The sequence below is a fragment of the Anabas testudineus genome, chromosome 19, assembly GCF_900324465.2.
Source record: "Anabas testudineus chromosome 19, fAnaTes1.2, whole genome shotgun sequence".
In the NCBI taxonomy this organism is placed as follows: Eukaryota; Metazoa; Chordata; class Actinopteri; order Anabantiformes; family Anabantidae; genus Anabas; species Anabas testudineus.
Genome location: NC_046628.1, coordinates 8701583 through 8716853, shown reverse-complemented (window position 1 = coordinate 8716853; position 15271 = coordinate 8701583). Strand labels below are relative to the sequence as shown.

Here is a 15271-nt window from a genome sequence, read left to right as displayed (position 1 = left end):
GCTTATGAATAAATGTCAGAGCTGTTAGCCAGTGGCTTTTAAGTGCAATAATGAACAATCACCCCAGTGACAACAGACTCAACATCTTGACAACAGGAACAGGGACGTAATGGGCACAGCAAAAGAAAGCAGCAAAGGAAGTGACAAATCTGGTGCGTTTCCTTTTGCAGCTGCTGCCGGATTTGGCAAGTTGCCAACTGTCGTCTTTATGAACGATCTGAATCTTGAAGTTTTTGCAAAGACCTGAACATCTGCAAGGACTGATTGGTTTTCATTGATAGAAACAATAGCTACCTGGAACCAAGATGAGTCTGACTTGCACAGCACTGGGCTGCCCTGATCCCCCTGTGCATTTAAAAACAGAAGAATTCATTATCTTACCAAGGAAAACAGCTTTCAGAAACACTGGTGGATGGAGAATATTTTCTTTTACTGTTGAAGGTCTATGGTATTAGTGCAAATGCTTTCCAAATGAGAAATATTCCCGCAACTGACCACTTGAATTTCAAGGTTTTGCAGACTTGAACCATCTTTATCAGCACATTCAAAAAAACAAAACAAACTAAACATTAATACATGTGATTATATTCCACAAAACAAAGAAAAAAGCTTAATAAAACATTACTCCTGCTGCCCTTACCCCAGCCCAGCATCCAGCATCGACTTCCAATGGGGAAGTATCTGTCGTTATTAAAGTCCACACACACTGGCTGGATATAATCTTTGTAGCTGTCTGACTGAGCCAGTTGCACCAGTGCAATATTGGAGCTGGTCATGTTGCTCATTGTAATGTTCACAACAGCCAAAGACATTGCAAACTCTTCAGAGCCATTTACGTGTCGCTGACCAAAAAACACACTCCACTCATTTGGATTGGGGCTGTAGGGAGGATTAGGAGAGACAAAGGCAACCTTAGAAATACATATCCACGTCTTCATCAACAACCAGTCAGCACGAAGGATGTTTAGACTTACTCAGAGAAGCACTGGGCAGCAGTGAGGACTAAGTTATCAGTGATGACGGTTCCTCCGCAGGTGTAGTTCCCATTTTTGTGGATACTCACCATCCAGGACCATGTTTTTCTAGAGACAATGCCACTGTTACCTACAACATGACTGTTCATTATTTTTCATAAGTGCCCATGACATCATCATTTCTGTATTTCAACACGGGGGTTTCACATCCACAGCTGTTCCACAAAAACTTTTCAGCTTCCGCATATGTGGGTGGCCAACGAAGATAAAATGAGCTAGCAGCCTATGTATGTATGTATGTACTATAGCTCATAGAAATCTTGCAAAAGCATCATGTTTTCTGACTCACAGATGCAATGAGACAGTGTTAGAGTAAGTAAAAAAGAAAAAAGCAGAATTAGGCCTTTTCATTAACTGTTGTTGGGTAAATGTTAATCTACTTCTGGCAAAGCTTGACCAAATCAGGAAATGTCAAATATCTTTGAATTTTAAACACTTTAAATTGCTAATTCACATTGATGTTACTCTTCCTCTGACGAATCAGGACGAAACAAGGAGACGACAAATTAAATATTTCAAGAAAAGCAAGTTATACTGTACTCTGCTGCTGAATTAGCATAGTTTCTCATGGTTCAAGTACTATCTTCAATTTAAAATAATTTTAATGATACATCTTACAACAGTGACTGACTACAACTTCTTATACTTCAGCAAAGTGACCAGAGACATAATGATCACTAAAGAGTTGTGTGTTAGGGAGGAATGACTAATGACAATGACTTTATTTTGTTAACTATTTTAGTGATCAGATACTTGTCTGAACTGAACACCACTGTCTGTTACATCAGTGTGGGTTGCAAATACCTTTTTTGTATCTTTTAACAATTTTAGACATACCATTCCTAAATAAAAAAATTATATTGAAATGTAATTTAAACAACATTACTCTTTTGATAGCATATTGTATTTTCATATTTTATAAAAACTTTAATTTTATGTGTTTATTAGTGTGTGTCAAGATTGTAACTCCTCCTACGTACCAGTTCCTGCTGCCTTAAACTGAGGAGTTATTCATGAATTCTGCATTTTGGTTTCAACATTTCCCTTCTTTGACAGTAGTAGACATTCTTCATGCAGGAGTTTTGAAACAAATTCTTATGAACCCATTAGTATTTTCATGTAACACAGTAGCACAATGGACTGGATAATTACTGCTACGTTATTCCTGTCAGGTAAGACATCTTTGAATCTGTCCTGCTTCTGTCTTATATTTATTTTCTATATTTATAATTATATTGTTATATATAATTATATTATTTCATTGCTGAAATGCCAAAAATAATAATTAAAATAAATAAATAAAAAATGATACTACTATAGCTAAATTATACTTAACAGAAGTGTCTCACTACACTGAACCAAACTGGGCATGTGGTGGTTTTGACACTGTGGTTTAATTTATTTTTTCCTATGCAGTGTGTGGTAGCATTATTTTTTTTTCAATGCTCCTGCCAGGTGGTATTAATGTTGTGGCTGATCAATCTTATTAACTTAACCTCCCCATTTATTTGTACAGGTTTGTAGAGAGAAAAAAAAAAAACAGGTTTTAGAGACAGACACCACAGATTAATGTTAGAATTAAAAGTAACCATATACAACTTGCGTCAAACATTACCTGCCTTTTGACAGTTAACATGATCATGTTTACTAAACCTATACAATGTGAAACACGGAAGAAACAACATGTTAGAATTATCACAAAACATCCTACTTATCTCTCCGACCTCTAAGCTAGAACATAGTTACAGACTTCCTGGTGGTGTCTATGTGATTTTTGATTCTTCTTGTCATTCAGTTTAGTTCAGAATATATTTCTTGACTTGTTGTCATTGACGTGTCAAACTACACCGAGTAGTTAATCAACAGTCAATATTAAGCAAGCTGAATAAATAAAGGTTAATTAGTAAAATCTGTGATACAGTCTGTGTCTTTCTGACTGCAGTAGCCGAACCCTGGTGAAAAGCAGAAGCTTAAGAAATCATTGTCTTATTAAAGGTTTTTCTTAACAACGAACTTCAGTAAAAAATACAAAGTGTCTTTTTAAAAGACCGTGAAATGTAAAGTATACCAAAATCCATTAACCATTAATATTCAGTTGCCAGGTGTTAATAATAGGTTTTGAGAGGACACTAAAAATTCTTAATCTCAGGGAGGTTCTGCAAGTAAAAAACAATTAAAGAAAAATAAATGATATTAGTAAAATTTCACACAATCTCTTGGTAAGTTGTTGAGCATGAGACAATCCGCTTCAAAGATGAGTCTAATGTTGTGTCCAAAAAAGGGACAGAACAACAGGAAGGCTTTATTCATGCAACTTTGGCAAATCCCAGAAGGGCTCCATAGAAGGAAGTCTTACACAGAATTACGAATTAGTAGTAAAGTGGGAGAATTGTCATGTTTCTGACTTTGGCACCACCTTGTGGTTTTATGAAAAAATAAAAAAGATGCTGAGACAGACCTCAACTACAACATAATACTTTGTATAAAAGACTAAAAGCAACACACAGACTGTATACATTTACACTTACACAGAACATTAGTGGTAATAATTTTTATGTTGCTATACGGTAACATTCTCTGTTTTCCTCTTCATTTATCAGTGGTAAAGGCTGCACTGTGTTTCAACATCGAACCTGTGGCCTGGCGGACATTGACAAGTAATACTGCAAGTTTTGGCTACCAGGTGGTACAAAGAGAATCAGAGTAAGTCAGAGTCTGGGTTTTTGTGGTGAATAAACATGAATCTGCTGTTCCCATATATCTGCTACAGGAAGCCCTCCAGAATTGTGCCCTTACATGCTTCCCTGGTTTTATTTCATCAGCTTGCTTGTCAGTGCTCCCCTTGAACAATATTCATCGAATAAGAGTGGGCAAATATACAGATGTTCCACTGATTCCTGCCAAAATATTAACATTCAAAGTAGGTAATGGTAAAGTAGGTGACAAAAATTCCATTAAAATCTATTTTTCAGTCAAAGATTCATGTTATCGATGTTTTTGAATGTTGTAGAACTCAATAACAGACAAATTGTTGGGGTAGACATGTCTTATTTTGCCTTGGTCACAAAGTGCAACCAAGATAAACTTAACTGAATGAATATATTTTAATGCAGTTCCAGATTTTGCAGTCAACATGTCCCTTGGTTTAACAATGACAAGTGATCCCAGAACACAGAAAACCCTGGTGAGTTATAAACAGCACATTGTTAATATTGGTGAAAGCATCAAGATTAATCAGAATGCAATCTTTTCAGGCCTGTGGTCCAACCATCCCGAAGGACTGCAAAAGTATCACCATGTACAGTGGTGTATGCTTTGAGATAGACCGCTGTAATGCTTTTGGGCCCCCCCTGCCTTCTACTAATAAAGGTACAAGACATGTAGTATGTAGAGGTTGTCAAAAAAGTATCCATAATAAAAAAAAGGTAAAAAAAATAATTTAGAATCACCACACACTACTTTCTTTCTAGTAGCAATATAAATAATAATTTCCTCATAAACATTAATTATTTACGATCACGGAAAAAACACTAATATAAAACCACACTTAGAATCACACATGAACTAACGTTTGTCTGATATTGAACAAAATAAAATCATATGGAACTACTGATACATGATGCTGCCTAAATAATGCAGGTTAACTAAAACAGTTAAATGGGATATTAAAAGGGAATTTTATGGATATGTAGTACAGTATTAATAGTCCATTTATCGTAAAGGGAAAATATTTGAGCAATATGATTCATCTCTGAGTCGTCTCTTTCACAGAGTGCCAAACTGAAGCAGACATTGCATTTCTACTGGATGGTTCAGGCAGTGTAAACCGGACAGATTTTGAAACAATGAAGACTTTTGTGAAAAATGTGGTTCGTTCATTTCCAGCCAAAGATACACAGGTACTGAGGACTGTGTTCCCATTTTCAATTAAAACTTAACACAGACAGCAAAAAATTCACTTTTTTTACTTTGTTGACTGTTAACTTAATGTGGCATTAAATTTGACTGTAGTTAATTTTTCTTTCTGTTATTTTTTGCAGTTTGCCCTTGCTCAGTTCTCTTGGCAAACCCAGATCCATTATTACTTTAACAATTTTCTCTCTGGATCGTGGGAGGCAAATGTTGGTTCTATTCGACAGCTAGGAGGAGGAACTAACACAGCTACAGCCATCAGAACAGTGGTGTAAGTGGCATTATGATGCTATGTATGACAATGTCATGGTGACTTCTTGTCTGAACAGGAATTACATGCTAAAATTTATATAGACTCTGCGGTTACAATATGTGTATGAATAAAGGATTTATCTTGACAATTGAACTGTATAGTTGTGAACATACCCAACTTTCATGTGAGGCCAGTAGTTTTGCAATTAAATCAGATTATCAGGAAACTGTCACTTAGTATATGTGGACATTTATAATGTTTTTTTAAGGCATATTATTAACTATATGTGACTGCAAAATGCATTGAAAGTTAATGTTTCTGTTTACAGTGAAAATGTTTTCACACAAACAAAAGGTTCCAGACCAAATGTGAAGAAGATCTTGATAGTGATCACAGATGGAGAATCTCAAGAACGAGATCAGTTGCCATCGGCAGCAGCTGCAGCTGAGGCAAAAAACATTGTGCGATTTGCTATTGGAGTAAGTTCTTCAGTTCCACTCCACAGTGATTTTTCCTGCGACCTGTAGGCACAAAACAGAAAAGAGAAAATACAACAAAATTCTATCAAACACAAAAACATCTCAGGGGCCTGTATCATTAGTGTGAGCCTAACATAGTCCAGAATAACCAGTATCAAAGTGAGTCAGCAGAAACTGTCCATAAAACCTGTGTTTTTCTATCTGGAAATGATTGTTTAATGAATGTTTATGTGAAAGAGGCTGAGTTGGTAGAGGTGACATCGCCATATCCATATATGCAAAAACCAAAATCAATCTAAAATCTCCATCACTGTTATCCACCCTGTGGAGCTTTTAGTTATGTTTGATGTGTTTTCAGGTCATACAGTTTACTGATGCTGATCTTAACTGATGTTGGTTCTGTCTGATCAGGAAGAAGTAGTGTTGTTACTACTTTTTGTATAGTCTGATATGTTGTTGTGTTTTCTGACATCTGCATTGCTCTGTAGAACTTAAGCAGTGAATTAATTATGTCACACTATATCTCAAATGTGTTTTGTCAACGTCCCAGGTTGGGGATGCTTTTAACAAGTCGGGTGCCAAAGGTGAACTGGATACCATTGCATCATCACCCAGTCAAGAGCATGTGTTTCAAGTGGCAAACTTTAGTGTACTTGGAAAAATCAGGCAGAGTTTGGCGACCAAAATCTTCTCTATTGAAGGTATAGTTGTATATTTAACTTAATAACACTGCAGACATAGTTACAAAGAGTAAACAATGTTTCAAACAATTAGGTTTTTAAGGGTTTATTTTTATTGAATGTACTTTGATGTAAATCTACCATGTAAATATATGGAATGTGGAAGTCAACATTATTGTGCTAATTTACTTTTCTGTTACAGGAACTCAAACCAGCGGAGAGTCACTGAAAATGGAAATGGCTCAAGAGGGATTTAGTGCTGCTTATGTGCCTCGGGTAATTACTAGAAAGTCACTGCACTGTACAGTTGTCATTGTTTAAGCAAAGTGAACAAATGCAAATACTTACTCACTCCTACATTGGAAATTGATTTTAGAGGCCAGTTAATGAATCAAAGGTGTGGGATTGCAGAGAAATGTAGAAATATAGGACTCTGCATAGATTCAACTCAGAAGTATAAATCAAACTGTAAAAATGTAACAGCATGGAGGTTTTCAGGATCTGTCGAGAATAAAATAAGCTATAAAACCATGTGCCAAACTGGCAGTTCAACTGAGATTTGTCTTATAAACTCAAACTCATTTGTCATCAGTATAATCCACCATTTGCAAAAAGCAAAAAAAGTAAAAGCAAAAAAATATGTAGTTAAAAAATGAGATTTTGAATTTTGCAAGTATTAAGTTTTAGCTGATGTTTAGTAGCAAACACATGTTCACATTTCTTTCTAACTTGCAGGGAACTCAGTTGGGCATTGTTGGTGCCAATGAATGGAAAGGAGGCTACTTGAAATACACAAACAGAATGAGGTCATTTGAGCCTGGAAATATTGAACCTGACAGTTATCTGGGTGAGAAAGACAAACTCATATGTTTTGCATATGCACTGCTCTACTGCAACCTTTCCTCCCTTCTATTGAAAACCTATACATACAAACTTGCAGAATTGAATTTAGAATAGGAAAAAAGGAATGTTTTACTCTATGCCACACATAAAACACCAAAAAGTACTGTGTTTTTCACAAAAAAAAAACAGTATGATCTTTAAAAAGATTAATTTAAAGTGTTAATATATGCTTTACAAGCATATATTAATGCTTTAAATTAATTAATTGCATTAAATTAAAATTATTGGAGACATTGCCTTTTCTCCAATAAGCTGTCAGAAAATTCTAGAAGTCAGCTTAAGTAATTTCAGTGGTTAATGGTGTCATGACAGAAGATCCATATTGTTAGAATAATAGTACAGAGAGTTATCCTGTTACGTTGCCTTGTCTCTCATAAAAAAAGCATAACTTAAAGTGATTATTGTGAAGCATGCCTTTCCCCTTGTGAGATGGTGTACCAGAATTTTATCTAAGGGAGTCAGATAGGATGTTTCGGCATGATGACTTCTTCACTTTATTGAAAGAAATGTTCCTGTCACATATGAAGACACTTCCTGATCAAACATACAGTGACTCAAGACAGGAAATCAATATTTTGCAGCAACAGCCTTGTTGATAGAATAGGCGTTATCCTAGAGTGACCTTTTCTCTCTTTGATTAAACATAAAATATATAATTTATTATAACATATACACTCTACCTGTTCCTGTTCCTTTTGTAAAATGAACAGTTAAAAAGTGGTTAAACCTTTGACTCTTTAATTCTAGGTTACTCTATGACAGTTGCCACAACCTTTGAGGGCCCATTGACAATTACTGGTGCCCCAAGGTTTCGGCACATGGGAGCTGTGATTACAGTTTACCGAAACAGCTTCTTGCAAAAGATTGATCCCTTTTCCATGGCAGGTGTGTTTACAATTCAGATATATTTTGTTGTTTTCCTCCTTTATGTGCTGATGACTTGTTGCTTGCACAGTTTCAGAGTGGTGAATATTTTGGAGCAGAGGTTTGTGCCATGGATCTGGATGGGGACCAGTACGCCGACCTAATCCTCATATCTGCCCCTATGTACAAGGAGTCTGACAGAGAGGGAAGAGTTTACGTTTGCACTCTGACTAATTTGGTAAATGACAGTTTTATCCAGTGCTATTAGATGAATTATTAGTTTTTTCTACAATGAACACTCAAACATTGATTTTCATCCCTTTTTTTCAGAATGTCGAGTGTAATTTAGATTTTAGTCCACTAGTACTGAGAGGGGGTGCATTCGCCCAAGGAAGATTTGGATCTTCTCTAGCTGTGCTGCCTGATCTTAACCTAGATAAGCTCAATGATCTGGCAGTTGGAGCACCTTTGGAAAATGATGGTCAAGGCAGCATCTATATATTCAATGGCGAGGCAGGAAGGATAAATCCTACTTACTCACAGGTGAGATCAAAGAACAACAGAGGAAGATTTAACGCCCTTTGGATTTTTTCCCACTCTATTTTAAATCTATACAATTTTCAATATGGTTAACTAAAACACTTCTGTCTGCATAGAGAATTGCTGGTTCTGAAGTCCAGTCAGGACTGAAGTTCTTTGGCATGTCGATCAGTCAGTCGTCTTTTGACCACAGTGGGGATTATCTGCCTGACTTAGCCGTGGGTTCAAAGGGTACAGTTGTCTTACTCAGGTAAATCCAAGATACCGCTATCATACAATCACAAGTTTACCTTTGCTGTGTGTAGATCAAACTAAATGTTAGGACAATTTCAAAATCTGGGACAGATTATGTTTATGGATGGTATAAGTGAGTTTTATAAATTACAAACCCAAATGTTGTTCACATCTATTTCTCTGCTCTGTCCAGATCAAAGCCTATAGTAATGGTCGAAGCTTCGGTGTCATTCAATCCAACCCAAATCCCCACTCAAAATGATGATTGTTCAAAACCGTTGGTGAACACAGCTACAATCTGCTTTACCATGACCTCCTCTGCAACAAATACAGGTTTCCTATTTTTCAATTGTTCTTCTATTCTATATAAATGTGTGTACACGACTAACTCATGAATTTATTTATTCCAGCCAAAGCAAAGATTAATTATACTTTAACACTGGATGCCACTCGCAAGAGTCCCAAACAACAGAGCTTACATCTCTGAAAAACAACGACAGTCGAGTGGTTCGACAACGATTTCCATGGGGCAAAACTGCCTCGACGTGAAGTTCTCTATTGACGTGAGTTGTTCAAATCTTCCAACAACACACACACAGACACACAATGACAGTTTGAGCCTACAAAACAACAAAAACAAACATTATTGATGCTCTTGTTGTCTTTGATAAGACGTTGAATTGCGGCCAACTCTCTTTAAACTTAACAAAAAGTATTTTTGTAATTGTGCTCTGTTACAGGCTTGTCCAGAGGATGCTCTCAATGAACTTATCAATGAGCTCAAATTCACTTTTGATGGAGTGCCCTCTAGTACAAACCTCAAACCAAGTCTGGACCAGCGGGCTCAAACTTTAACCTTTCATCCTGTAAGTAATCTTTAGAGACACAAAGTTTTAACCTGCTGCTGTAATTATTCGCACAAATAGCGAGAAGTTGCAAATAATCTCCTACCAAACAGTTTACTTCACCCTCTCTTCTACAGTTAGGCTTTGAGATCAACTGCGGCACTGATGGAAAGTGTGTGGACAACATAAAGTTGGATTTCAACTTCACCAGGTGAATTACAAAAGTGAAGCATGAGCTGTGTTTGTTGTTCTCTTTTATCTTTCATCTTTTCTGAAGGTACAAATGGTTTGCATATGTATAAGAATGATATCAATATTGATAATATCAACAACATATCAAATTCTTATCAAAGTCTTATTTGCTCTTCTTTCAGTTAGCTTGAGACTGTCTGGACAATTGTTCAACCTGAATTCTCGTACAATATTTTTAGTCATGCTAGTGGAAAAGACAATGTTAATCTGTTAAGTGATTTGTGAGTTCACCACTTCACAGTGCACGGTCTGGTACAGACTACGTAGAGGTATTTGTGGTCAACTTAAACATTAGATGAACTTATAATCCGATTTCTGGCACCATGACAGTGTTGGTCTGCAGATAGGCATAGATGTAGGTATTAGTGTGCTACGTGAATTCCTACACATTTCTCTTCTTCTCATCCTGTGTCAGCTCCTCAGAGGTTAGGGTTGGTATTGATGAACTGTTGGAAGCCACAGTCTCAGTGGAGAACAGCGGTGAAAACTCCTACAACAGCCGTGTTATTCTCACATACCCACCCGGGCTCTCCTACAGGAAGTTCACAATTCTGAAGGTAAGGTGTCAGAACAATTCAGTTCAAGTTCATCTCTGCTCAGCTCATTTTTCAGATCACACAACAGCTCCAGTTGATGGGTGACTTTGTTTGTTTGTTTGTTTTAACAAAGGGAAGAATTGACTGCAATTCCTTGGACAGTGAAAATGGCTTATCAAGAGGAAAGACAGAATGCACTGTCGACAGGCCTATTTTCAAGAGCGGCGCTAAGGTTTGACTGTACAGAAGCATCTTTCTCTCAGCTGCAGGCTCTAAAGACAGTCCTGTATAATGCAGAGAAAATGTGATGTGTCTCATTCATTTTATTTTAGGCTTTTTTCGTAGTCTCTTATGGAATTGATAATGACGGTCAGCTCAACAGGAGGATTTTTGTCACTGCAAATGCCACCAGGTACTGTTCAGTTACCTGGCCATAAACGCAACATTTAATAACAACTAAGACAACAATTAATGCCACTTCTTCCTTTTAGTGGGAATACGGATCACTCCAGTTCAAGCGAACTCTATAAAAAGAGAGAGATGGACGTAAAATACAGCATATTCTTCACATTTGAAAGGTTTGTATTGGTCTATGTGAAACAATTAGTATGAAAAAGTAAAACTGAAGCTGAAAAACACCCACAAAGGTCACTGAAATAACTTAATAATAAACTGACAAAAAAAAAATCAGACATTGCTTTTGAGTTGTGGTTCAACAGGAGCTTTTTAGAAAACAAACTAATGAAACTGGTGCCTTCTCCAGACTGCATGTTTCAGCTCTATCCATAGATGTTCCATATGATTTAGATCAGGACTCATAGAAGGCCACATCAGAATAGTCCAGTGATTTGTTCTAAGCCATTCTTGGGTGTTTTAGCTGTTTTAGATTTCACCTTTAATGTATTTGAAGTAGTTCTTTGCTCTTTTGTTACCATTCATATTATCTGTCTCTTGAATTTGTCATTGACTGTCCTCTTGTGGCCACGTCAGGGAGGTGGACTACAGTCCTGTGGACCTTAAACGTTTGAGTAATTTGTCAACTGTAGTCACATCAAGCTGCATGGAGACAGTCTTACAGCCTTCATATTTAACATGTTGTTCTATCAACTCTCTCTAGATTTCTGTGGTCCATGTTGAGTTTGGTACACACCATGACACAAATGATTATTGCTTTTGTAAAGTTATTTCAGTGACCTTTGTGGGTTTTTCTTTCTTTAAGGCAGTGCTTCTCAAATGGGGCACGGTGTGATGCTGGGGGGCGCGCGTGACCCCAGGAAACTTGCTTTTTGGCCGTACTAGAATAAAGTGTAATTGCACATCCATTCGCTCTCATTCTCATAGTGTGCGCAGAGAGTATTAGCTCTATGGTGTTATTGCACCAACTATGGAGCAGGAGGTTTGAAGTGTAGTGAACAAACCCTCAAGAGACACCATGAATGAAAGGCGGACAGAGACGGAGATAATGAGATAAACGAATAATAATAATTGAGAAGTACTGCTTTAAGGTAAGGATGCCAATCATTTTGTCCACGTCTGTATGATCTTAATCAAATATCAAACATGTCTGTTTTCAATATCAGTTCCCTCAGCTACAACAATTTCACTTTCGGAAAGAATAATTTGCAGAAACCATTCCAACAAACACTTGGGGTAAGATATCACAGCAGTTCTTCACCTTGATTCAGGCCATAACACATGCTCAGCCCCTTCAGTACTCTCCTTGTCTCTTTTTCCTTCCGTTAGGTTATAAATGATATCAGAGGGCTGAATTGTACTGTTGTGATCAGGGTGCCAGTAAAGCTGGGTGATAAAGACATCTGGGTGGATTCAAACAATTTACAGGTAACGAATGATGAAACTACCAAACCTGAAACTGTTCTTTTTTTAATGCAACTACAGCCTCAAGGATAGCTGGTCATATCCACCATATGTATAGACCACATCTTTCTGTCTGTCTCTTAGTTTAAATCTCTGTCTGACATGAATCTGCTCTATTTCAGATTCCAGACTGCCGAAGGGACAAGGATGAAGAACCTGCTCTCAAAGATTTTGTTACTGAGATAAAGAAAAATAAGTCAGTGGTAAGAATGTCTATACAGTTATCCAGAGAAGCTGAGACTTATTCTAAAATACACAAAAAGACGAAACTGACATTTTATTTATTTATCTGACAAATGTACAAAGAAATAACATTTAGAAAATATTCAACATCATTGTGGATGATTCCAGGTGAAGGTTCCATAAATAGGATTAAATGAAATATCCACCAAGGCCACAACTTGTTTTTGACTGCAAACTTGTGACAGCTGAGAAAAATTTTATTACTCAAGAAGGAAGCGATACACGAATTCTGGGAGCAAGCTTGTAAGAAATTGTATGAAAGGCAGCTGAAACAAGTTTTGTGGTCAGATGAGTCCCTATATTTGTGTTTTTATTGTATTTTAGAAAACGTCAGCACTTGGCTTGAAATGGGCTTTGTATTATATTTGGATATGTGGATATTTAGAGTTGTACGTGTAAATGGATTACAGCTTTGTTTGCTTACTTCTTTCTTTCTTCTTTAATTCACCAACAGGGCTGCTCTGTAGCCAGGTGTGCAGTGTTCAAGTGCACTGGGTTTATAGGACGAGGGGACAAGAAACAGTACATAATATCTGCCAACCTTAGTTCAGGGTGGATCGAGCAGGTAACTAATTAAATGATGAATGTGGTTCACAAATTCAAGGGTTTATGTTTTATACATTTGAAGTGCTGGATTTGGAATTATGTGATTACAACTGGTTTTGATTAATGTGATAACAATAATAATAAATGTTAGAGTTTCAGAAATAAGAGTTTAACATCACAAAAGATTAAATCAAGCTTTTGTTTCTAAACAGATTGGACTTCATTCTGCCAAATTCCTCTTGACCAGCACAGCCAGTCTGGAGTATGACAGAAACCAGTACATCTACTTTTCAACAGGGTCTAATACCAACCCTCCTATTCGAAAGGTGATTACACATCTCATTCTCTTATTTGTGTTTTAAATGAGTGTGAATTTGATCTACATTCAATTGCGTTACCTCTCAGATTGAGTCAGAGGTAGAAGTGTATCCTGAACCAGACTTCACCAAGGAGATTGTCGGAGGGTCTCTGGGAGGGTTGGCTCTACTGGTTTTACTCACTGCAGGTGTTTATAAGGTGAGACTACAGCTTTCTGTGCTGAATTCACTTATTTTCATTTTCGAACAGTCAGCAGTTATCTTATCTAAATCAGGATTGATGTGTCTTCATTTAGCCTTTTTTGTTTTTTAATCTCAGGCTGGTTTTTTCAAGAGTAAATACAAGGAGATGATTAATCAGGAAGCAGAAGAAGGAGCAGATCCAGGGGCTGATGGAGGTGCTCCTGCACCAGAATAAGCATGAAATCCGTTGTGTCAGTAGCTGTTAATATCTGTATAATTATCATTTAATTTTAAGGTTAATCTGTACCAGTACTCCACTTTTAATTCAACATTTAAAAAAAGCATTGAGAGCTTATTTGTGGGTGAAATTCCTCACTCATTATTTATTTTAATAGAGGTTGTCAGCCTGTAATATAATAGTGATAGTGAAGGGTAAATGTTCACTATGTGGGGAGTGGGTTCATACAGCCTACGTGATCCTGATGATGAGCCTTTATTAAAGTACATTTTAAAATATTTTGCTTATTTTAATACTAACACTTTAATACTTTTGCACTTGTACTTCAACAGTTTCAGTCAGGTGAAAAACAAAATCAGTACTGTACAATCAGTTTCATTTTTTATTTCTTTCTCTTTCTTTTCTGTAAATCTGCTAAAACGTGGTGTGTATATGTGCTGCTTACTTGTTAAAAACTGCTATTGAAAATACGAACTGATTTGTTTAGAAATAAATGATGTAATATATAATGTTGCTCCATTTTGAATTTGGTTAGAAAAAAGCCAGTGCTTATTGCTTTTTCAAACATTTATTATATGACATATGTGACATTTAATGTCATGCGTCATGTTTAGAAGATTTAAGTAACACATTTTTAAAAAACAAGCATCTATAATACTGTTTAAAAATGTATCCACCTGGATTCAGTGAAACACATTTAAAAATAGATTTTCTGTGCAATAAAATGGCAGTAAAATACCTTAACTGGGCTTTGTGGTGAAATCATTTCAGCAATGTTACCTGAGTATTGTGAGTACATGTATAAATGGTATGAATATGGGCTTATGAACAAATGTCAGAGCTGTTAGCCAGTGGCTTTTAAGTGCAATAATGAACTATCACCCCAGTGACAACAGACTCAACATCTTGACAACAGGAACAGGGTACAGCAAAAGGAATTGACAAATCTGGTGCGTTTCCTGTTGCAGCTGTTGCCGGATTCGGCAAGTTGCCAACTGTCGCCTTTATGAACGACTTAAATCTTGAAGTTTTTGCAAAGACCTGAACATCTGCAAGGACTGATTGGTTTTCATTGATAGATTAATTGATCATTAATCTACCTCTGGCAAAGCTTGACCAAATTAGGAAACATTTCAAATATTTTTGAATTTTAATCAATTTAAATAGCTAATTCAAATTGATGTTACTCTCCCTCTGACGAATCAGGACAAAACAAGAAGACAACAAATTAAATATTTCAAGAAAAGCAAGTTATACTGTACTCTGCTGCTGAATTAGCATAGATTATCATAGTTCAAGTACTATCTTCAATTTAAAATAATTTTTATGCTACA

General features: G+C 36.5%; 1 pseudogene; it reads left to right on the top strand.

Moving 5' to 3' along the window:
• Positions 1–2151: 2151 nt before the first annotated feature.
• Positions 2152–14681, top strand: LOC113156678 (annotated as a pseudogene).
• The last annotated feature ends 590 nt before the right edge of the window (positions 14682–15271 follow it).